This window comes from Tiliqua scincoides, chromosome 2 (genome assembly GCF_035046505.1).
Source record: "Tiliqua scincoides isolate rTilSci1 chromosome 2, rTilSci1.hap2, whole genome shotgun sequence".
NCBI lineage: Eukaryota > Metazoa > Chordata > Lepidosauria > Squamata > Scincidae > Tiliqua > Tiliqua scincoides.
Genome location: NC_089822.1, coordinates 256,293,080 through 256,315,110, shown reverse-complemented (window position 1 = coordinate 256,315,110; position 22,031 = coordinate 256,293,080). Strand labels below are relative to the sequence as shown.

The following is a 22,031-nucleotide window of genomic DNA, read 5'->3' as shown; positions in this document are numbered from 1 at the left end:
GTGCAGTCATTCACCTAGCTGCAGTAACCACCCTGGCCGCTGCATTCTGTACTATTTGCAGCTTCCGAACTGTCATCAAGGGCAGCCCCACGTAGAGCACATTACATGAATCCAATCTTGAAGTCACAAAGGCACGGACCACTGTGGTCAGGTCCAATCAACTCAAGTACAGCCGCAACTGGCACACCAGTTGGACCTGAGCAAACACATCCCTGGACACAGGAACACATCACCTGGCTCTCCAGGAAAGCTGTGAATTCAGGAGCACACCCAAACTGCACACCTGCTCCTGCAGGGGGAATGCAACCCCATTCAGAGCAGGCTGATGACTCAGTACCTGCATCAAGGAAGGATCTCTGTCTTTTCTGGATTCAACCTCAACTATCGGACCTCATCCAGACCCCAACCGCCTCCAGACATCTACTAATGAACATCTATTAAGGAACAAACTGAGTTCTGGGAACATCCATCCATCCACAAGAGTAACATCAGATCTGAATAAGAGATTTCTGCTTGGTGTGTATTCTCCCACCTTCTGTTGCCTTTGATTTCTTTCCAAACCTTGACTAACCTCTTTATGCAAACATCACTCAGCTCCACCTACGAAGTGCATTTAGATATAGTCTGAGCCACACATACCCACCCACCTGTATTTCCTACCTGTGGGATTTTGTAGATGTCCAACATGCCTGCAATCTGACTAGAGATCACAGAGTCAGCCCCTTCCAGAACCACCACCAGTTTATTCCTCCTTCCACAGGTGTAGTTTGGAAGACTCTTTTGCCCAGTAGACAGCAGGTCTGTCACGGCCTCGTAAGTCAGTCTTGCATTGAAATAGTTCTCGTATGCGTTGTAGCCCAGAGAGACGTTGGGCAGGAGCCGAGGATTCTGGTTGATCTCATGAATGGCAAAGAAGAAGGGCAGGAGGTCCCAGAAACGCATGCCTGCCACGCTGCAAGAAAAATATGCCTCATGTTCCAATCTTCCATTTGATGTCCGAGCCAAAGGGCTCCCACTAAAACTCTGGCCAAAGTAACGCCATTTTAACATCAGTTTACTGACTCTGCCTCTGGCCTTAAAATGATTGTTAGCAAAAAGCTGTGTGCCACCCCTCACCCTGTGCCTTGTTAAAGCAATAACATAACCTCAGGAGCCAACTTACAGACCTTTTGCCTTCATGCCTTCTCTCGGTGCTTTTACTTCCAGTTCTTCAGTACCTTGGTCTTTGAAGAACAGACAGAGTCATAAGAACAGCCCCTCTGGATCAGGCCATAGGTCCCTCTAGTCCAGCTTCCTGTATCTCACAGTGGCCCACCAAGTGTCTCAGGCAGCACACAAGACAACAAGAGACACGCATCCTGGTGCCCTCCCTCGCATCTGGCATTCTGACACAGCCCATTTCTCAAATCAGGAGGTTGCACAGATACATCATGGCTTGTAACCCATAATGGCATTGGTCTGTGTTATCTTGAAAGAGCAGCAACCTAAAAGAGGTGTAAAGGGGGAACTTGAGTGAGGCAGAGATGGAAATTTTCTTAACTTTTGCCTATTGAACTGTATTGCTTTGAGCTGAGTATAAAAGACTGGCTGCGTCCAGCTGAACTTTGGGCATGATCTGAGGCTATGCCTCCTTGCTGCCTTGCTTTGGTACCAGCAATAAACAAGGTTTTTTTTTTGCTACACCTTCCCTCAGCAGGGTCAGTTGGGACTGGGCATGCCAGGCAAGGAAACTCACCCTGCCTTTGAGCTTCAAGGGCAACACGTTCAATGAACATGAGTCAAATGACTTCTTCTTTTGCAGAAAGGGTGCAGCGTCGTTAACAGAAATTTCTGGATTCTACTTTACCTCAGTGCAGTGGCGTAGCTAATGTTCGTGTTGCCCGGTGCCAAATTCAAAATGTTGCCCCAGAAGTGATGTCACAAAAGGAAGTGACATCACACTCAGAATTTTCAAAAAGTGAAAATTGGGAGGAACCCACTTCCTCTCCCCAGCAGCTCACCACCCACTTGCTCTGCTGCCTCCCCCCAGTCAGTGGCATAGGTAAGGTATATATCTGCTACCTGAGGTGAAATGTTTTGTAGCCACCCACCCGCATGACAAAAATCAAATTTAATTAATTAATTAAATAAATGAAAAGTTATTGGTTCCATGCTGTATCATAACATCTCATTGGCACGTAGAACAATCACTCTCACAGGTCAGTTTGGAGTTAAGCAAATTCACTTTTTGTTCCATAAGGCAGTTGTGTTTTCATTTTCTAGTTAGTTGAAAGGGTGCAGAAAGGGTGCAGAAAGGGTGCAGTGTCGTTAACAGAAATTTCTGGATTTTACTTTACCTCATTGCAGTGGTGTAGCTAATTAATTAATTAATTAATTAATTAATTAATTAATTAATTAATTAATTAATTAATTAAATGAAAAGTTATTGGTTCCATGCTGTATCATAACAATATCTCATTGGCACGTAGAACAATCTGTCTCACAGGTCAGTTTGGAGTTAAGCAAATTCACTTTTTGTTCCATAAGGCAGTTGTGTTTTCATTTTCTAGTTAGTTGGCCATAACCTTTGATAGAATACAGATATTCCATTGCAGTTTGTTGCACTGCATTCAGCATTAAATTACCTTTCCAATGATATATAACATGATGGTATTGTTCATACATACCAAGATTTTCATAATTTTGGTCACTAGTGTCAAGCTCAGCTTGTTGCCCCCCTAAAACTTGATGCCTGGTGCAACTGCTACCCCCTGCACCCCCTTAGCTACACCACTGCCGTCTGATGCATAACAACAAATTGCAACATTGTGCTGTGTACGTGTGTAGGCCCAGAAGAGATACCTGTCTGCAGGTTAAATAGGATAGATGTTTATTTGAGTGCAGAGTGACTTGAAGATGCAGGAGTGGAAGAGCAGAAAGGAAGATTGTGGAAGCAGGGATGGGGCTAATGGAGGATTGCAGAGGGAGGGAGCAGGGGTGGGGCTAATGCAGGATTGCAGAGAGAGGGAGCAGGGGTGGGGCTAATGCAGGATTGCAGAGAGAGGGAGCAGGGGTGAGGCTAATGGATGATTGCAGAGAGAGGGAGCAGGGGTGCAGCTAATGGAGTATTGCAGAGAGAGAGGGAGCAGGGATGGGGCTAATGGATGATTGCAGAGAGAGGGAGCAGGGTGGGGCTAATGAAGGATTGTAGAGAGAGGGAGCAGGGGTGGGGCTAATGGAGGATTGCAGAGAGAGGGAGCAGGGGTGGGACTAATGGAGGATTGCAGAGAGAGGGATCAGGGGTGGGGCTAATGGAAGATTACAGAGAGAGGGAGCAGGGGTGGGGCTAATGCAGGATTGTAGAGAGAGGGAGCAGTGGTGGTGCTAATGGAGGATTGCAGAGAGAGGGAGCAGGGGTGGGGCTAATGGAGGATTGCAGAGAGAGGGATCAGGGGTGCAGGTAATGGAAGATTACAGAGAGAGGGAGCAGGGGTGGGGCTAATGCAGGATTGTAGAGAGAGGGAGCAGTGGTGGTGCTAATGGAGGATTGCAGAGAGAGGGAGCAGGGGTGGGGCTAATGGAGGATTGCAGAGAGAGGGAGCAGGGGTGGGGCTAATGGAGGATTGCAGAGAGAGAGGGAGCAGGGGTGGGGCTAATGCAGGATTGTAGAGAGAGGGAGCAGGGGTGGGGCTAATGCAGGATTGCAGAGAGAGGGAGCAGGGGTGGGGCTAATGGACGATTGCAGAGAGAGGGAGCAGGGGTGGGGCTAATGGACGATTGCAGAGAGAGGGAGCAGGGGTGCAGCTAATGGACGATTGCAGAGAGAGGGAACAGGGATGGGGCTAATGGACGATTGCAGAGAGAGGGAGCAGGGTGCAGCTAATGGACGATTGCAGAGAGAGGGAGCAGGGGTGCAGCTAATGGACGATTGCAGAGTGAGGGAGCAGGGGTGCAGCTAATGGACGATTGCAGAGTGAGGGAGCAGGGGTGCAGCTAATGGACGATTGCAGAGAGAGGGAACAGGGATGGGGCTAATGGACGATTGCAGAGAGAGGGAGCAGGGGTGCAGCTAATGGACGATTGCAGAGAGAGGGAGCAGGGGTGCAGCTAATGGAGGATTGCAGAGTGAGGGAGCAGGGGTGCAGCTAATGGACGATTGCAGAGAGAGGGAACAGGGGTGCAGCTAATGGACGATTGCAGAGAGAGGGAGCAGAGGTGCAGCTAATGGACGATTGCAGAGAGAGGGAGCAGGGGTGGGGCTAATGCAGGATTGCAGAGAGAGGGAGCAGGGGTGGGTGCAAGGATCTGCTTGTGAAATGACAGGCTGTGTGCTGCAGGGACGTGTGCTTATACCCAAGGAAACACTCCATAGACCCACTTTCTCAGCTATAACGAGAGCTTCCTCTGGTGTAAGCAGGTGGAGCAGCTGTGGTGCTTTTCCATGTAACATGAGGGGGCAGTTCTGCCTCACCTGCTGCCCTTGCACCGCACATAAGAACATAGGAATATAAGAAGAGCCCTGCTGGATCAAGCCAAAGGCCCATCTAGCCCAGCTTTCTGTATATAACAGCAGCCCATCAAATGCTTCAAGACAAGACAAGACACAGTCTGCGTCCAGGTGCCCTCCCCTGCATCTGACAATCAGAGGCAGCCTACCTCTAAAACCAGGAGCATACCTACTATGACTTGTAACCCGTAATGAACTTTTCCTCCAGAAATTTGTCTAATTCTCTCTAAGAGGCATGTAGGCAAGAAGCCATCATTACTTCAGTGACAAGAACCTCTGCCTCTGAGTCTTCCTTGTCGCCGGGGGTGATAGTGCTTCGGCCTTGAGGCGCAGAAACAACAACAGCTGTGCAGCTGTCTGCCGTGCCAAGCCGTTGGCGGAGCTCCAGCAGCAGACCGGAGTGGTTCCAGAGCGGCCTGGGCACAACGCAGCTCGCAACAAGGGCAGTATAAAAATGTGTTATATAAACACATACACAGTATAAACGCATGTTAAGCTTCAGATATGCATCAAGTTGACATGAACTGCTGGAAAAAAAAAATGTTGTGCCCAATGGATTTAGCAGAAACCAGAAGTGCCTTTGCAGTGCATGAGGCCTGGCTGGCAGAGGCATCAGTGCCAGGCTTCTGAACATCTCGCCCAACTGCAGGAGCTGAGTCACAACACAGTTGGCTCAGACAGGGACGGGGAAAGAGAAGGGGTGGCAGGAGATATTACAGTTCTAGACAAAGGGGGAGTCAGGGAGAAGGCAGTGAAAGTGGAAGCAGAGAGAGCAATGGGGACAGAGACAAGGAGGAACCTGGAGTCTGAGGCCAGGGTAGAAGTGTGGAAAGGTGGGGACAGTGAAGACGGAAGGGAGAATTTCAAGGAAGGGGAAGGAGAGGTGAGAAGGTAGAAGAGACAGGAAGGAACTAGATGAAGTTGAACTGGGGGGAAGGGGGGAAGATGCGGAAAGCAGAAGAAACCAGGGTCATGGGCGAGCACATTGGGAAACAGGAGGACAGAGCAGCAGTGGTGAGACTGGTGGAAAGCCAAGAGATGAGGCCAAATGAGCAACAAGGGAACAGCCAGGAAAACCAGAAGATTGCAGAGGGGCAAGAGGAAAAGACACGGAGAGCAGGAAGAGTGGCAGCAGAAGGGGCGAAGCAAGTGGGGAACCCAGGTCGGTGAGCCCCTCCCATATCCCTCAACCCTCCATAGGGCGTTACTCATGTAAAAGGGGTCAGGGGCTAGCAGAGCTCAACGTAGGAGCAAGACTAGAGGAACCTCCTTTACCCCTGCCCTGTCAAGATGAAGGTATAGGCTGCATTGGAAACCATGCCAAATCCTGGAATAAATGGCTGTATAGCAGATATCCTGCCTGTATCGGTCATCTCCTGACTCTGTTCACAGCTTGCTGCGTAACTTTCTGTCCTACCTCTCCCCCTTTGATGTGGAACCTGCCCCTAGGGATAAAGCACAAGGGAAGGCAGAGTGTGCAAACGTAGAAGTCCATCAATTTCAATTGGACATTTTCACAAGAGTCTAGTTGGAATCAGACGGTGATGAAGGGCTAAAATGGGGTCGCTCTTAAGAGCGCATCCTTCAAAGGATTCTGGAAACTGCAGGCGGTGCAGAATGGGATGCACAAGTTCTTTTCAGGACTGGGAGCATCTAACTCCCATTTTCTGCCTTCTCCATGGGTTCCTAGTGTGCTTCCATGCTCTACGGAAGGTGCTGGTTGTTTGTGCAGCCTTTACTGGTCTGGAACCAGGAGGTTCAAGGAGCTAACTTTTCAAAACTTGAGTCTGCTCAGTCTTTTTGTTCAACATCAGAGATCCTGCTCCCATATTCCTACTCCCAAGTTCATTTTGTGGAACATGTGACATGGTCCATTTTGCCGCAGCCCCAGCTTTGTGGAATCCTCTGCGCTGCGGGATCCATCTGGTCTTGTTGTCATTTTTGCACCATCTAGCAAACTATTTTTTGTTGTTTGTTCAGATGTTCCGGATGAATTCATACCCCATGATTTATTGCTCCCAGTTCCCAGTTAGCTACTGTCTTTTAGTCCTTAACTAGTTCTTCTAACCCCTATTATATTCATTTTGTTTTAAATGTAGATTACTATTTATTGTTCATTTGTGATGTTTTATAAATGTTCATGTTAATTTCTGTTGTAAGCCACCATGAGTGACCCTTTAGAGATTGAAAAGCAAGGCAAAAGGGGTATAAAAAGTGGTAAAATATATGTAGATAATGAAAACAAAATTTCATATGGCCACTCTAGTGTCATATATTCATGCGTACATTTACTTTAATTATTTTTATTACTTTCATGTATAAGGTATGTGAAGTAAAGAGCGATGTGCTGCAACACTGTCCAGGAATGGATTCACCCGCACAGCAAGTATTTGAGTTTTCTAACAGCAAAGCACAAACAGAATTAAAAGCAAAGTCTTCAAACTCAAATATCATCTTAGATGGCATCTTTTGATTTTAAAATTAAATGCTCCTTTGTATTCAGATTAGGCCTCAATATAATGATGTAGCATTTGGGCATAAAGATGCAACCCAATAATCCCAGAGTGGAGGCCAAGATGGAGAAGACCTGCACAGCAACCATGTACTTCCCCTTCGTGCTCAGGTAGGTGGGCACAAAGGACACTCACACACTGCAGAAGACCAGCATGCTGAAGGTGATCAGCTTGGCTGGCAGCTTCCTGGCTAGGAAGGCCACAGTGAAGGAGATTACGGCCAGAAAGCCCATGTAGCCAAGGGCAACATAAAACATGATGACGCTCCCTTCGTTACACTGCAGTACGATGTGACCAGGCTGGGAGTGTATGTCAGAGTCTGGAAATGGGGGAGAGACTCCCAGCCAGACCGTGCAGATGCCTACTTCAACAATGGAGGAACAAAAGACAATGGAGTTTGCCAAAGTCTTCCCCAGCCATTTCCTCATCCTGCTTCCTGGTTTGGTGGCCATGAATGCCACCACCACAGTGACCGTTTTGGCCAATACAGAAGAGACGGCAACTGAAAAGATGACACTGAAGAAAGTTTGTCGGAGAAGGCAGGACACCTTCCAGGGTTGACCAATGAATAGAAAGGAGGACAAGAAGGAAAGCAGGAGGGAGACCAGGAGCATGTAGGTGAGGTCACGGTTGTTGGCTTTGGCTACTGGAGTGTCATGGAACTGAATGAAGATTCTGAGAACAAAGGCAGTGGTAAGGGTGAAGAATAGAGCAAAGGAAACAAGGATGATTCCCAAGGGTTCTTTGTAGGATAAGAAATTTATATGCTTGGGGATGCATTGATCTTGGTCCTTGTTTGGATGCTGATCTTCTGGGCAGCTGGTGTAATGACCTGCATCTGAAAAGCACTTTTTCATTACTCATGACTATGCAGTTGGGGAAGTGCCTTCTATTATTCTGGTTCTTCTCCTTTCCCCCATCCTTCCCACTACTAGCAAGCCCAACCCCTACAGTGCTACTCACTGTGTGACTTGTCCACCTTCCTGGTCCTGTCTCAAACCTATCTTCACTTACGCATCTGCCCCTTTTGCATGTAAGGCAGATGGTGAGCATGCTATGCACAGTGCACTAATTCTGTGTGGCTTGGGCCAATGGGAATAAGCATCCGGTCCCACCGGTGGATCATGCTGATTCCTCCTACTGCCCTCTTCCTCATGGCCAGCCTTCCCCCTTGAGCCCCTTACCCTCCTGAGCGAAGACGGTCTACCCTTCGCTGGGAACACAGTCGTAGCAGCAAACCGACTCTCCTTTTCATCACCTTGACGTATCCAGGACGACACCTTTCCGTACACTTAGACTGAGGCAGGGTCTGAGCAGAAAGTCAAAGAACATCAGCCAAACACGGGAAGAGGTTCTGAAGGGGCATAAACAGCTCTTTTCTCTGCTCTGAAGGGGCATAAAGCGGCTACAATGGGACAACTCAGACCTGCACCTGCCACATTGCTGGCACACGTCCACATTGCCCCACATTGGTGGATCCTGCTTGGGAAGGGGGACAGAATATGGCATGTGCCGATGCCCCTGATCCCTCCCCCAGGCTCGGCCTGCTCACCCCTGCTCCCCTTGCCACCTCCGCCCCATTGTACCACCTCTGTTACACCCTCCCTCTGCCCTGTTCTGCCTCTTGAGCTGGCTTGCTTGCCATGCACTGCTACCTGAGGTTTCCCACTGGTGCTTTTAACTGGTGTGTTATCACAACATGCTTTACAGCACATTGGCGACAGCGTGTGCCAGTGGAGCGTGCACCAGCAGCAGACCTCCCCAGCCCTGCACCCGGGGCAAAGGTCCACAATTGCACCTCTGAGGGCTGTTGTCAATCCCCCATGTGCAAATCCGCCCCCCCCCACACCTAAGGATCACAGAGCCTCGCACGACCTGAGCCCACATCGGGGAGGCCTCTCTGAGGTTCTCCGACGCTATAGACTGTGCTTCTGGAAAACTGGAAGCACAGTTTCCGACCCCGTCGGGAGCCTCAGAGAGGCTTCCACGGGGTCCTAGAGGCTCTTGCCTGGGGCATTTGCCCATCGGACCTAATGGTAGGTTCACAACTGGCATGTTCGCCACTGGTACAACTGGAGGATGTGGTTGTGCCATAAGGGCCCAATCGCGTCCACGCGTACCAATGCGAATGCAGCTGCAATGCAGCCCTGAATTAAGGGGACACGTTTTCCCTTGTGTTGAGAAGGCCTCCATGACTGCCTCCCCCCCACTGTAGAATGCAGCACATGGCCGATCAGCATAGCTGCATCCATGCTGGAATGCTGGATAGGATCGGACCCAAAATGCTGTAATTTTTAAACCTCCTTTCACCATCAAAGCAAGTCTGCAATGTGGTGCACAACAATTGAAACTGACAGACATTCATTCTTAAAAGGAGAAATGGACAAAAGCTGTCACTTAAAAGAGACAAAGAAAATCAAATACAGCAGCTAAGTACCGTAGAACCTGCCATCACAACCACCAAAACCTGATCCATGAGCCCCCTTGACACAGAAGGGTCCTTGAAGCCTGCAAAATGCTCTCAGGGTATTGGTCACAGGAACCTCCGGAGGTCGAGAATCCCACAAGGAGACTTTCACAATAGAAAATGTGCTGGAGTTGGAAGGGAACTAATAGGTCATCTAGTCCAACCCCCTGCCTTAGGCAGGAAATCCTCTCAGAGCATCTCCAACAGGTGCTTGTCCAGCCTCTGTCTGAAGACCTCCAGTGAGGGAGAGTCCACCACCTCTCTTGGCAATCTGCTCTACTGCCGAACTGCCCTGACCGTCAGGAATTTTTTTCCTTTCCTCTCCTCTCTTGCTGTTTGTATGCACTGTTTCTAGTTCTACTTTCAGAGACAGCTGAGAATAAATGATTCCCTGATTTCATATGACAGCCCTTTAGGTATTTGAAGAGAGCTCTCACATCCCCTCTCAGCCTTCTCTCCTCCAGGCCGAACATGCCAAGTTCCCTCAACCTTTCCTCAACATAGGGCTTGCCCTCCAGCCCCCTGATCATCCTGGTCGCTCTCCTCTGAACCTGCTCCAGTTTGGCTGCATCTTTCTAACAGTGGGATCATTAGGAAAGGTATTGAGAACAAAACGGCTAATATTATAATTGTATTGGCAACCTTCAGTCTCGAAAGACTATGGTATCGCGCTCTGAAAGGTGGTTCTGGCACAGCGTCTAGTGTGGCTGAAAAGGCCAATCCGGGAGTGACAATCCCTTCCACACCGGGAGCAAGTGCAGTCTGTCCCTGGTCTGTCTCCCTGGCTATGGGCCTTCCTTCTTTGCCTCTTAGCCTCAGACTGTTGGCAAAGTGTCTCTTCAAACTGGGAAAGGCCATGCTGCACAGCCTGCCTCCAAGCGGGCCGCTCAGAGGCCAGGGTTTCCCGCTTGTTGAGGTCCATCCCTAAGGCCTTCAGATCCCTCTTGCAGATGTCCTTGTATCGCAGCTGTGGTCTACCTGTAGGGCGCTTTCCTTGCACGAGTTCTCCATAGAGGAGATCCTTTGGGATCCGGCCATCATCCATTCTCACGACATGACCAAGCCAACGCAGGCGTCTCTGTTTCAGCAGTGAATACATGCTAGGGATTCCAGCACGTTCCAGGACTGTGTTGTTTGGAACTTTGTCCTGCCAGGTGATGCGGATAATATAATATTATAATATTATAATACCGTTGTACAAATCTATGGTAAGGCCACACCTGGAGTATTGCGTCCAGTTCTGGTCGCCGCATCTCAAAAAAGACATAGTGGAAATGGAAAAGGTGCAAAAGAGAGTGACTAAGATGATTACGGGGCTGGGGCACCTTCCTTATGAGGAAAGGCTACAGCGTTTGGGCCTCTTCAGCCTAGAAAAGAGACACCTGAGGTGGGACATGATTGAGACATACAAAATTATGCAGGGGATGGACAGAGTGGATAGAGAGATGCTCTTTACACTCTCACATAACACCAGAACCAGGGGACAGCCACTAAAATTGAGTGTTGGGAGAGTTAGAACAGACAAAAGAAAATATTTCTTTACTCAGCGTGAGGTTGGTCTGTGGAACTCCTTGCCACAGGATGTGGTGATGGCGACTGGCCTGGACACCTTTAAAAGGGGATTGGATAAGTTTCTGGAGGAAAAATCCATTACGGGGTACAAGCCATGATGTGTACGCGCAACCTCCTGATTTTAGAAATGGGCTATGTCAGAATGCCAGACGCAAGGGAGGGCACCAGGATGAGGTCTCTTGTTATCTGGTGTGCTCCCTGGGGCATTTGGTGGGCCACTGTGAGATACAGGAAGCTGGACTAGATGGGCCAATGGCCTGATCCAGTGGGGCTGTTCTTATGTTCCTATGTTCTTAGTGGGCTGCCCAGAATTGGACACAATACTCCAGGTGATTGAGCCACTCAAATCAGAATTTATGAGATGTTCAAAGAGCATGGGGAAGAGATATGTTTTAAATGAGAAGTCATGTAAAAAATTACCCTGCGGCTACATCATGTGTAGGGCTTTAAAGTTAAGCACCAGCAAAGTGAAGTGGAAATATCCAGAGAAAATGGTTGGCAACCTTCAGTCTCGAAAGACTATGGTATATGCCTACAGCACCTGGTATTCCCAGGTGGTCTCCCATCCAAGTACTAACCAGGCCTGACCCTGTTTAGCTTCCGAGATCAGATGAGATCAGGCATGTGCAGGGTAACATACTGTTGGAAGTGGTACAATGTGCAGTGTGTCTCTATCTCTCCATTTCACCACTAGGCAAGGTGCCAGCCATTTGGGAGTAGCAAAAGAACCTGAAACTATTCAAAAGAATTCAGCAACTTAAAAAGCAACAAGTAAACTGGACAGACTCTTAAATTATAGGGGAAGGCATCATCCAGCCACATGATGATCATGTGCAGGTGATTTCTTAAAAGAATGAAGAATATCCCCATTTGGCTGATGGGATCAAGGTTAGCAACATGGTGTAGTGGTACATTTTTGAAGTTGTGGCTTCTTATAATACACCCCACTCAGGGTATACAGCAAAAGAATCAACTTTCAATTTCTCCATTTGGTTTTTTCTTTTCCTGCCAATAGTTCCTATTTTGATACGTATTAATCTTCATTTAAAGAGTTCTTTCATCCCGAACTCTTGGAGTGTGTTGCATTTGTACAGTATTAAAGCTACACCGTAAAAATGGAAATACTGAACGAAAAAATACACCAGATACATATAAAAGGTACATCAGGTACTTTCTTTACTCATGTACATTTCTTAACAGTACGTAATTAGTCAGTGGAACTCCTTGCCACAGGAGATGTGGTGATGGCATCGGGCCTAGATGCCTTGAAAAAGGGGATTGGACAAATTTCTGGAGGAATTTCTGGAGGAAAAGTCCATCATGGGTTACAAGCCATGATGCAACCTCCTAATTTTAGAAGTGGGTTACCTCGGAATGCCAGATGCAAGGGATAGCACCATGAGAGTCTTGTTGTCTTGTGTGCTTCCTGAGGCATTTGGTGAGCCAATGTGAGATCCAGGAAGCTGGACTAGATGGGCCTATGGACTGAATCAGCGGGGCTGTTCTTAGGTTCTTATTATGCAGGGTGCTAATCTCTGTATTTTTATGTAGCACTTCCTCTTAGATAAATTTGAACAGAAGTGTACCCTTGTTGTACCATGAACTACATCCTGCGTCTCACACAGCCCTTGGGAAAGATGACTGATCAATGCACCTTGGCAAATTTCTCAGTTTGCCCTGTACTGAGCCTGATGTTTCTGCTTGATCAAGGTCCTTCAAAACAAGTTCCCAAGGCAGCTCCTGGGTGCTCCTGCTGATGACATCCTATGCAGGGGACGTGCCCAAGTTCTGCACCCCATTGACTGCACCCTTGTTTAGCCACCATGGGGCTTGGCCCAGTTCTCTACCTCTTTTCCAATGCAACTTGGTATGTAATCTACTTCCAGTCTGATTATTCTCTCCTCACTGCTTGCCCTGGATCATGTATCAGTCACATATTTTGGGCAGGAATCTCACCCTTTATGTGTGATGGATAGTACAAAACAAGTCCTTAGAGGTCAGTTGATGATATTAAAGGGGATAAAGTGAAATCATTGGGGTTTCCTACCTGGTTAAATGCTTTGGGCCACACAATGGCATCCTGGTCAATGGTGAGCTGAATCTCTGTAACATTCTTCCTCTCCAGTCTCCCAACTTTCACTGAAGCCAAGGAATGATTGGGAAACCCCACAAAATTCACAATATCAAAGTCACCTGTCAGATCCCCATCCTCATCCACATAAAATCTATCCATGGAAGTATTGTGGAAATGGGAGTTTCTCAGAAAAGCGTGAAGCTACATTTACAGAACGGGAAAGGGTGTTAAATATATCAGCCCTGCCCATTAAAAGAGCTCCACCTGCACAGGTGTGATGCAGACTAAAAACGACCATGGAGCTTTGCAGCATGTTCCTGATAACCTTGATGTGCTCTGCTGGCACCCAAGCTCCACTGTCCTATAACAGTGGTTCCCAACATTTTTTGACTTGCGTACCCCTTGGCAGCCCATCCCCATAAATTGTGCCCCTCATAAGCCCCACAAGGCATTCTAATACGGACCTGCCTTTTCCCACCATTATTCAATGCTTTTCCAAGTACCCCTTAAAGTTCTTGGCAAGTACCCCTGGGGGTACCCATACCTCAGGTTGAGAACCACTGTCCTATAAGTAGGTGCTGCAGGTCTTGGAAGCTGTATATGCAGCATCTACAGGCAGATGGAGCCAATGACAGCTCCTACCAGGATGGATTCCATCCAGGATGAGTTATCGATGGTGACAGTTCTGCAGGCCCTGCTTCAAACTGAGGATTCCTCCAGTAATGAAGGTAGATCCCCTAGAACTACACAGCTTGAATCTGTTGAGAAGAGGCAGGCCAAAGAATGTGTAACACCAAACATAGCACTTGCAGGTTTAGTACTGTCTTGTGTAGAAGTCTCAAGAGACCACCTATTGGATTGGGAGTATAGCGTGGAGGTAGGGGGGTCTTTCCACTTTTTTTCTAGCACCCCCCCAGAAAACTCCACCTCTCTCAACATTAACTCTAAACGCGCCATTTGCTATAGAGGGGATTTTTAGTGGGATATCAATAATAGACACTGCAACGTTTGAAAAGGTTTCAGAGCCTAGACCTGGAATTGCACAACTGATGGTCAGTCCAGGTATCTGTGAGGAAAGAGGAATACCTGCCAGGGCTGGGCCAATTCATGCTCTAGCCTTCTGGCACCCGCTGTCAGTCTCCGAATCAGTGGTCTGGATGTGAATGCAGCGTGGAGGGCCTGTGCCACAGCCTGGATAGTCTTGCAAATACTGTAACTGTCCTGAGACAGAACTCTTTCAATCACACCCTGGGGCAAGCTCTCCCTTCTCTTTTTCTCAATGCATCTTATGTAGCCTTTCACAGAAAACACAGACCTTGAATAAAAACAATGAAATGCTTTCTCCCCAAATAGTTGGATGGCAGACAACTGTGAGTCAAAATTGTTGTATTCTGTATGCTTGCATTCCTGGATTGAGAAAGACAAAGAACCATGGATGTGCTGGACGCCAGCCATTCTGTAAAACAATCTCAAGCTGAGGTCCTGTAAAGACACTGCAATCCAGACTTTCCCTGCAGTTGGCTTAGTTCTCATATGAAATAACCTCATTAATGCTGCCAGCATCAGTATTGCATTGGAGTCCACATGATACACCACTACACTGACTTGATCCTGCATCAGAAATGCTTCCATGTCGAACTGCTCATATTCCAAATTCAGCACTGGGATTCTTTCTGAGAAGGCAACACAAAGACCCCTCTTTGTGATCACATCTGTGAAGGTGTTGATGAACCTTTCTCCATGGTCATTGTCTGGAGCCAGGAGCCCGATCCATGTCCATTTGAAATGCAGGAGTAACTTGGCAATCCCCACGAAAGGGGGTTCTTGTTTGGGGACCACCCGGAAGAAAAAAGGAAACTGAATTTTATCTTTTTGAGCTCGACTCAGAAAACTATAACTGACCTATCAAGGAAAGGAAAAAAGTTGGATTTTTGTTTTCTGGATGATCTCAGATATATTTCACAAAACGTTCATCATTCTGATGGGTGAAATATACATTAAAGGAAGACCCATATATTGCTCTCATCATCCCACATGCAGCTCTGGTCTTTTCGTCAAAGAACTGAATGAAAGTTCAAGTTTGAACAGAGGAAGTCAAGGGGTTCCTTGCAGGACTCTAGTGGAAACTCTTTGGGGCAGGTCCTGTCTTTTATACTCAGTGTATGGTAACCCATATACAGTTCTGATGGTGCACACGGGAAGACTGATTCCCTGAGCCAACAGGGAGTCCTAACTGTCTTCCGTTGTCACCCATTTAGGACTAGCCCATTCAAGAGGTCAACTGATATGGTTGCCTTAGGCAAGGGATTGGTGGAGGGATGACCCATCTGTCCACAGATTTACCTCCACTGCTTTTCCACTCTCTGGATTGGAAGAGGGGGAACAGAGAGGAGGAGGAAATATAGAGAGGAGAGTGCTGAGCTAGGAGTGAGAGGAGCAGAGGCTGGCACATCATCCGGTAAGGGGGCAGTAAGGGGGCCTCAGGAGATCTTGGACTAGCCCTGTTCCATAGGTCTGACTGCTTACAACTGCTTCCCCAAGACTTGCTAAATCAGCTTCTTTGTGGCAATAAAACTGGGGGGAAAAAGATTTGTGGTTTCAGCTTCTTTGAAGGGGCTTGGTTAGTGTATCCTAGTTTACGGTCAATTCCAGGTCACTAAAACAGTATCTTTCAACTGGTCTTTGAAAGACCCCTTCAGAGCAGCTTCCTAATGAAGAGTCTGGAATGTATAAGCCGGTGTCTTCTAGACACTTCTTCTTCTCTGATCCCAAGTCACTGATATCCCTGAGGTGCAAAGGAAGAGAATTGGAATGAAAGGGACACGGGAAAATGTCACTGCAAAGAAACTGGAAGCAAGCACAACATGTGAAACTGCTGAATGCCTTTGCCACTGATCTGGCAAGGACGTTAAGACAGGAGCCCCAACATACAATTTGCACTTAGCACTTTTGTTTGGTCTGTGGAACTCCTTGCCACAGGATGTAGTGATGGCATCTGGCCTAGATGCCTTTAAAAGGGGATTGGACAAATTTCTGGAGGAAAAGTCCATCATGGGTTACAAGCAATGATGGGTATGTGCAACCTCCTGATTTTAGAAATGGGCTATGTCAGAATGCCAGATGCAAGGGAGGGCACCAGGAAGCAGGTCTCTTGCTGTCTTGTGTGCTCCCTGGGGCATTTGGTGGGCCACTGTGAGATACAGGAAGCTGGACTAGATGGGCTGTTCTTATGTTAAAGTCTTAGAATAAATGCAAGTTATAAACCATGTAAAGGAGTCAGACCATTGGACCATCCAGCTCGGTATTCTTGACAATGACTGATGCCAGCTCTCTGGAGTTTCAGAGAGGATGTTTTCTCTGAATTAACAGGAGATGCCAAAGATCAAATCTGGTTTCTTCTCTACGAGAAGCAAGTGTCCTGACACTTAGCTGTGGCCTCTCTCATGCCACCAGAGTTTCATGCAATCTGAGTAAGGAAGTAAATCTGAGCAAGGAGTGCACTGGATTGATAGGGGGTTACCAGGCATAAGAAACAAGTTTATTGCCTCCCCCAATAGTAGCCCAGACTACAACCCTATTCATTGTCAGATGCAAGCATGCAACTGTGATTCATTTCTATGGTTAGAAATTCTGCACTGGGAAACACTGTTGTGGTGAAAAACCAGTTCACCATTAATATGTCATTTAGGGTGCAATCCTAAACCCTTATGTCAGTGCTTTCCAGCACTGACATAAGGGCAGTGCAGCTCCGCGGTAAGGGAACAAACATTTCCTTACTTCCAGGAGGCCTCCGTGAGTGACACCCAACTGCAGGATGCAGCACATGTCCCATTGGCACTGCTATGGCAGTGCTGGAAAGCACTGACATAAAGGGTTAGGATTGCACCCTCAATTGCCCAGCTAATTTAGGACTTCTAATCTCCGTGCTCATGTGTGGTCTGCCCTTTTTACAGGTCTGCCCTTTTTAGCTGCAGGTTCGGAACCCCCTGTTTTAACACACCATGAGCTTCGAACCGGGGGTGGAGGCATCCGGGAGACTTTTTGAGGCACAGGGAAGCCACATGCAGCTTCCCCAGGCCTCAGACTACCTCCGGATGTGACCAGAAGGTGCTTCCAGTTGTTTTTAGAGGTCTGTTGAGTGCCCAGCCCCATGGATTCACTTATCCACAGGTTTCTGCATCTGTGGGGGTTCCGGCAACTGTAATTGTTGACCAGCTGTAATGTTTGCAGCCACCACTGATTCTTTGCCCTGTGTAGGGAGGGGATGCTTAAATGGTGTGGGAGAAGGCTAAAAATAGAGAAGAAGATAAATCCACACACACAAATCTTGGGGATTTTTCCTTCTCTTTTCTTTCTTCTTCTAGAGAGTTACATGAAATCTGAAATTGGAATTGCCACTAGCTGTGTGTACACTCATCTAAGCTTGTATTTCCTTGGACTTGTGTCCAAAATCTGACAAACCTCTTTATGCAATGGTGACAGAGGGATCAAAGAGACTTGTGTGTACATGTACAGCCAAATTTCACTTAGACTCTTTTTAGTAACCTGAACTGCTATTCTGAATTTCAGTTCCCATTTTAGATACTCAGTGTCCTGTTTTTGACCATGCAAGTCAGCCTATGAAGCAGAATTACATGCAGTCTGAACCACCCATTCTTTGTGCCTGTGAGATTTTGTAGATGCCCAACATGCTTGAAATCTGACTGGAGATTGCAGAGTCAGCCCCTTCCAGGACAGCCACCAACTTATTCCTCCTTCCACAAGTGTAATTTGGAAGACTCTTTTGCCCAGTAGACAGCAGGTCTGTCACGGCATCGGAAGTCAGTTTTGCATTGAAATAGTTCTCATAGACATTGTAGCCAAGGGAGACATTGGACAGGAGCCTGGGATTCTGGTTGATCTCATGAATGGCAAAGAAAAAGGGCAGGAGGTTCCAGAAACGCAGGCCTGCTATGCTGCAATGAAAATATGTCTTGGGATCATCTATTCAATGACTGAGTCAAATTCCTGCATCTTTTGCAAAAAAAAAAAAAAAGTGCATCCAGAAATGTCTGGATTTTACTCTGCTTCAGCGTTTTGCACTCCATGTGCTATGCACATGTGTACGTAGGGAAGAGACACCTGGCTGCAAGTCGAACAGGATAGTGCCAAAGGTAAGTGCGCTAAGCATCTTTGTGAGGGGAGGGAGGGAGACTGAGAAGTTAGGCGAAGGAAGGAGAAAGTAAGTGTACTCTCTCATTTGTCTAATCTTTACCTTAAGGTTTACCTTTACCTTAAAGCTTGTGAAATGGCAGGTTGTGAGTAGGTGGTGGCTTCACTTTATTGCCTCCCCGCAAAATCATTCCCATTTTTCCCAACAGAGGAGAAAAGGCATGATTTACCAGATTCCAATAAGGACAGGAGCAGAAAATCAGGACAGTCCTTGATGAATAGGATTGAGAGGAGTGAATCAGAACCAGGTGCAGCTGCTGTGACTCCCATCGCCACATGGTTACTTACTTTGAAAATCTATGAATGGGAGACTCCGAGAAAACATACGGTCAGAAGATAGAATTTGTTGTCGAGATCAGCCCGCTAATCTGGTAGTCTCCTGGCTTGTAATAATTAAATGGGCCTCTTTGATCACTTATCCAACCAAGAGGGCATTTTGTCGTCAGCATTGCCCGGGGAGGACAGGGTAGTAGCGCCAGTGTTAGCAATTGCAGCAGTAGCATTCTGGGAATATCTCCCATCACACCCACAAACACAAACACACAGCCATCATTAATAACAAATGGAGTCAACCAGAGCCTCAGATCTGAAAGGGACTTTGTTAAACATTGTTAAACTGGCCAAGGCAGCAACTGTTACCCTGCACATGCCTGATCTCCTCTGATCTCGGAAGCTAAGCAGGGTCAGGCCTGGTTAGTACTTGGATGGGAGACCGCTTGGGAATACCGGGTGCTGTAGGCTTATACCATAGTCTTTCGAGACTGAAGGTTGCCAACCAACTGCAAACTGGCCAAGTCCCACCTTCTCTGAATCTGACTCTGGCTCTCAGCAGGACAGGAGGTCCTTATGCACCAGTCCATTCATGCCCAGTGCAAAATCTCTCCTCTCTATTAGAGACCATTATATGCAATGCTGGCAGGAACACAGTATCATGCATATGGACTGCACAGTTAGCAACATCCAGCCCACATCCAGCAACTGAAGGTCCGAAGAGCAACCAGTGGACCAGCAAAAGCCATGTGGCAAGCGAAGCGTGCATGCACAGCAGCTGGTCAGCGACTGGCCCACATGTTCCTAGCAAGTCTGAGCAGCTACCACAGCATCAAAGGTCACCAGGCAACTAGCAACCCACTCCCAGGGTAGCACAACAGCCAACACCCCTGGGCACAGCTGCCAGAAAACAGCCCAGCATACCCATCCTGCACTTGGAAACACACCTCCAAGCAGATATAAATACAGATGTTCCAACACACAGGTACAAGGCGGTCCATCTAGCCCCCCCACACAAGGCACTCCTGTACATCAGCAGCTTGCTGCAGGGAAGCTGGGATCACGGCGTGGTCATGTATGGCACTGACACTTTTGCAGAGGCCAATGCCTGGGTACAGCTTGGCACATAAACATGCGACCTACTGCAAGTGTTGCCAGCCCCACATCACAGTGAAACAGCACACAGGGTTCATGGGGAGGAGGAAGTGGTGGAGGGATGGAATGGGAGGTGAAAGGGAAGGGGACAGAAGCAAGGGAAATATGGCGTGAGCCTATATCCAGCCCCACCCACAGAGTGTCTCCAAAGGTGCCTGTGCCCACTGCTACTGCCCTGCTTTACACCCTCAGATGGCTCTCCAGCCATGATGTGCAGCAGCCCAAAGGAAGTGGTACGTGGGCGTAGTCCCCCCCCCCCACGTAGCAAACAAGTGGTCTGGTTGGAGGAGCCAGGACTGTGGTAGCAGGAGAGGAGGCAGGAGGAAGAGCCCCCTCAGAGGGGACGGCGGTGAGAAGCAACCTCTTCCTTGTAGAACTGGCATTGGCTTGTTTTCCCTTGCTCCAGGGGCTTGGGGGTGAGTAGAAGGGAGCTGGTATTTTGGGGAGGCAGTGAGCAGCTTGGGGGACCTGACAGATTTTTTATTTTTCAAAATCATCGTATGGAAATGAGGGAGATAGTAAAAGCCAATCCATGGATGCTTGAGCATTATTATTGGAAGAAAAAGCAAATGAGGAGGACTTTAAGAGGTTACAAGCCATGGTAGGTATGTGCAAGCTCCTTGTTTTTGAGGTAGGCTGCCTCTGATTGCCAGATGCAGGGGAGGGCACCAGGACACAGGTTGTGCCTGTTGTCTTGAGTGCTCCCTGAAGCATTTGGTGGCCACTGTGAGATGTAGGAAGCTGGACTAGATGGGCCTTTGGCTTGATCCAGCAGGGCTCTTCTTATGTTCTTATGCTGGATGTGCCTCACAAGCCATTCCTGCACATCTGCCTGATGGAACAGCAGAGGTGGAAAGCAAAAGTGGTGCTCTGTATCAAAAGGAAAAGTGTATGGGTCGGTGGGATGGGAATGCAGTCATACTCACCACCCCAAACCCACTATGCCATTGGTTCCCAAACCTTTTCATCTGGCAGCTCCCTTGGCCTAGTGGGCCATGGGCCACAGCTCCCCATTAGAACTACAATCCTATATATTGTATAGGGAGGCAGGTTTTTTGTGAGAATTCCGCAGCTCTCCTGGTTGGCTTCCCATGGAGCCGCGGCTCACAGTATAGGAACCACTGCACTACCATGTCTTTGTTGATAGATGTCTACTCTCCTGTCCTGTAATGAGCGCTGAAAACCAGAAAGCACCTTGTCCAGCAAATGTCCCTCTAGGGATGAGTGGAATCCAATAGTTCCATTCCACATTCCACAGAAACTTCCCGCAACATGCATGTTGAAACGGATCGCAGCATGGTCACTGTTCCCTAATAGCTCAGTAACATTGACATTTCTAACCAGGTCCTGAGTACCACACAATATTAAATCCAGAGTCACCTGTCCTCTGGTGGGCTCCATGTCTAGCTGCTCTAAGGTACAGTCATTTAGCATGTCAAGGAATCCGGTCTCTCTTTCTTAACCAGAACACAAATTGACCCAGTTGATGTGAGGATAATTTAAGTCCCCCATGATTACAACCCTGTCCCTGCTTGTCACCTCCCTGATCTGTTTCCTCATTTCAAGATCCCCTTCAGGTTTCTGGTCTGGTTGGCAACCTTCAGTCTTGAAAGACTATGGTATAAGCCTACACCACCCGGTATTCCCAGGCAGTCTCCCATCCAAGTACTAACCAGGCTTGACCCTGCTTAGCTTCCAAGATCCGGCATGTGCAGGGTAACAGTTGCTGGTTTCTGGTCTGGAAGACTATAATACGCCTCCAGTATTACATTGCTCCTCAGGCCTGGTAATTTAACCCACAAAGATTCTACGGTGGAGTCAGACCTGCCTTCAATTTCTACTTTGCTGGATTCTACCCCTTCCTTAACATAAACGGCCACCCCACCTCCAACACGCCCCTCCCTGTCCCTCCTGTATTGTTTATAGCCCGGGATTGCAGTATCCCATTGATTCTCCACATTCCACCAGGTTTCCGATATGCCCACTATATCAAAGTTTTCTCTAGTCACCAGACATTCCAGTTCTCCCATCTTCGCTTGGAGACTTCGGGCATTTGCATGAAAGCATTTGTACATGGAATGCCCAAGAATGGGCTGCTTATTTGCTCCTTTATCCCTGCATCCTCTCATTGTGCTAAACCATCTATCACATTCCATCATGCTACCTTCCCAATTTCTTTTCCTACCCTGTATTTACCTTGTTGTTCTCTAACCTCCCCATCCTCGTCCCATAGGGATGAGGAGTCCCGAACCGGATGCCCCTCAGCTCCTGTCGGCCTTCCCC

At 47.9% G+C, this 22,031-nt stretch overlaps 2 pseudogenes; one reads left to right on the top strand and one right to left on the bottom strand.

The window, feature by feature from the left end:
* Positions 1 to 11,567: 11,567 nt before the first annotated feature.
* Positions 11,568 to 11,685, bottom strand: LOC136642756 (5S ribosomal RNA; annotated as a pseudogene).
* A 7,262-nt stretch (positions 11,686 to 18,947) lies between these two features.
* Positions 18,948 to 19,064, top strand: LOC136642242 (5S ribosomal RNA; annotated as a pseudogene).
* Positions 19,065 to 22,031: the final 2,967 nt, after the last annotated feature.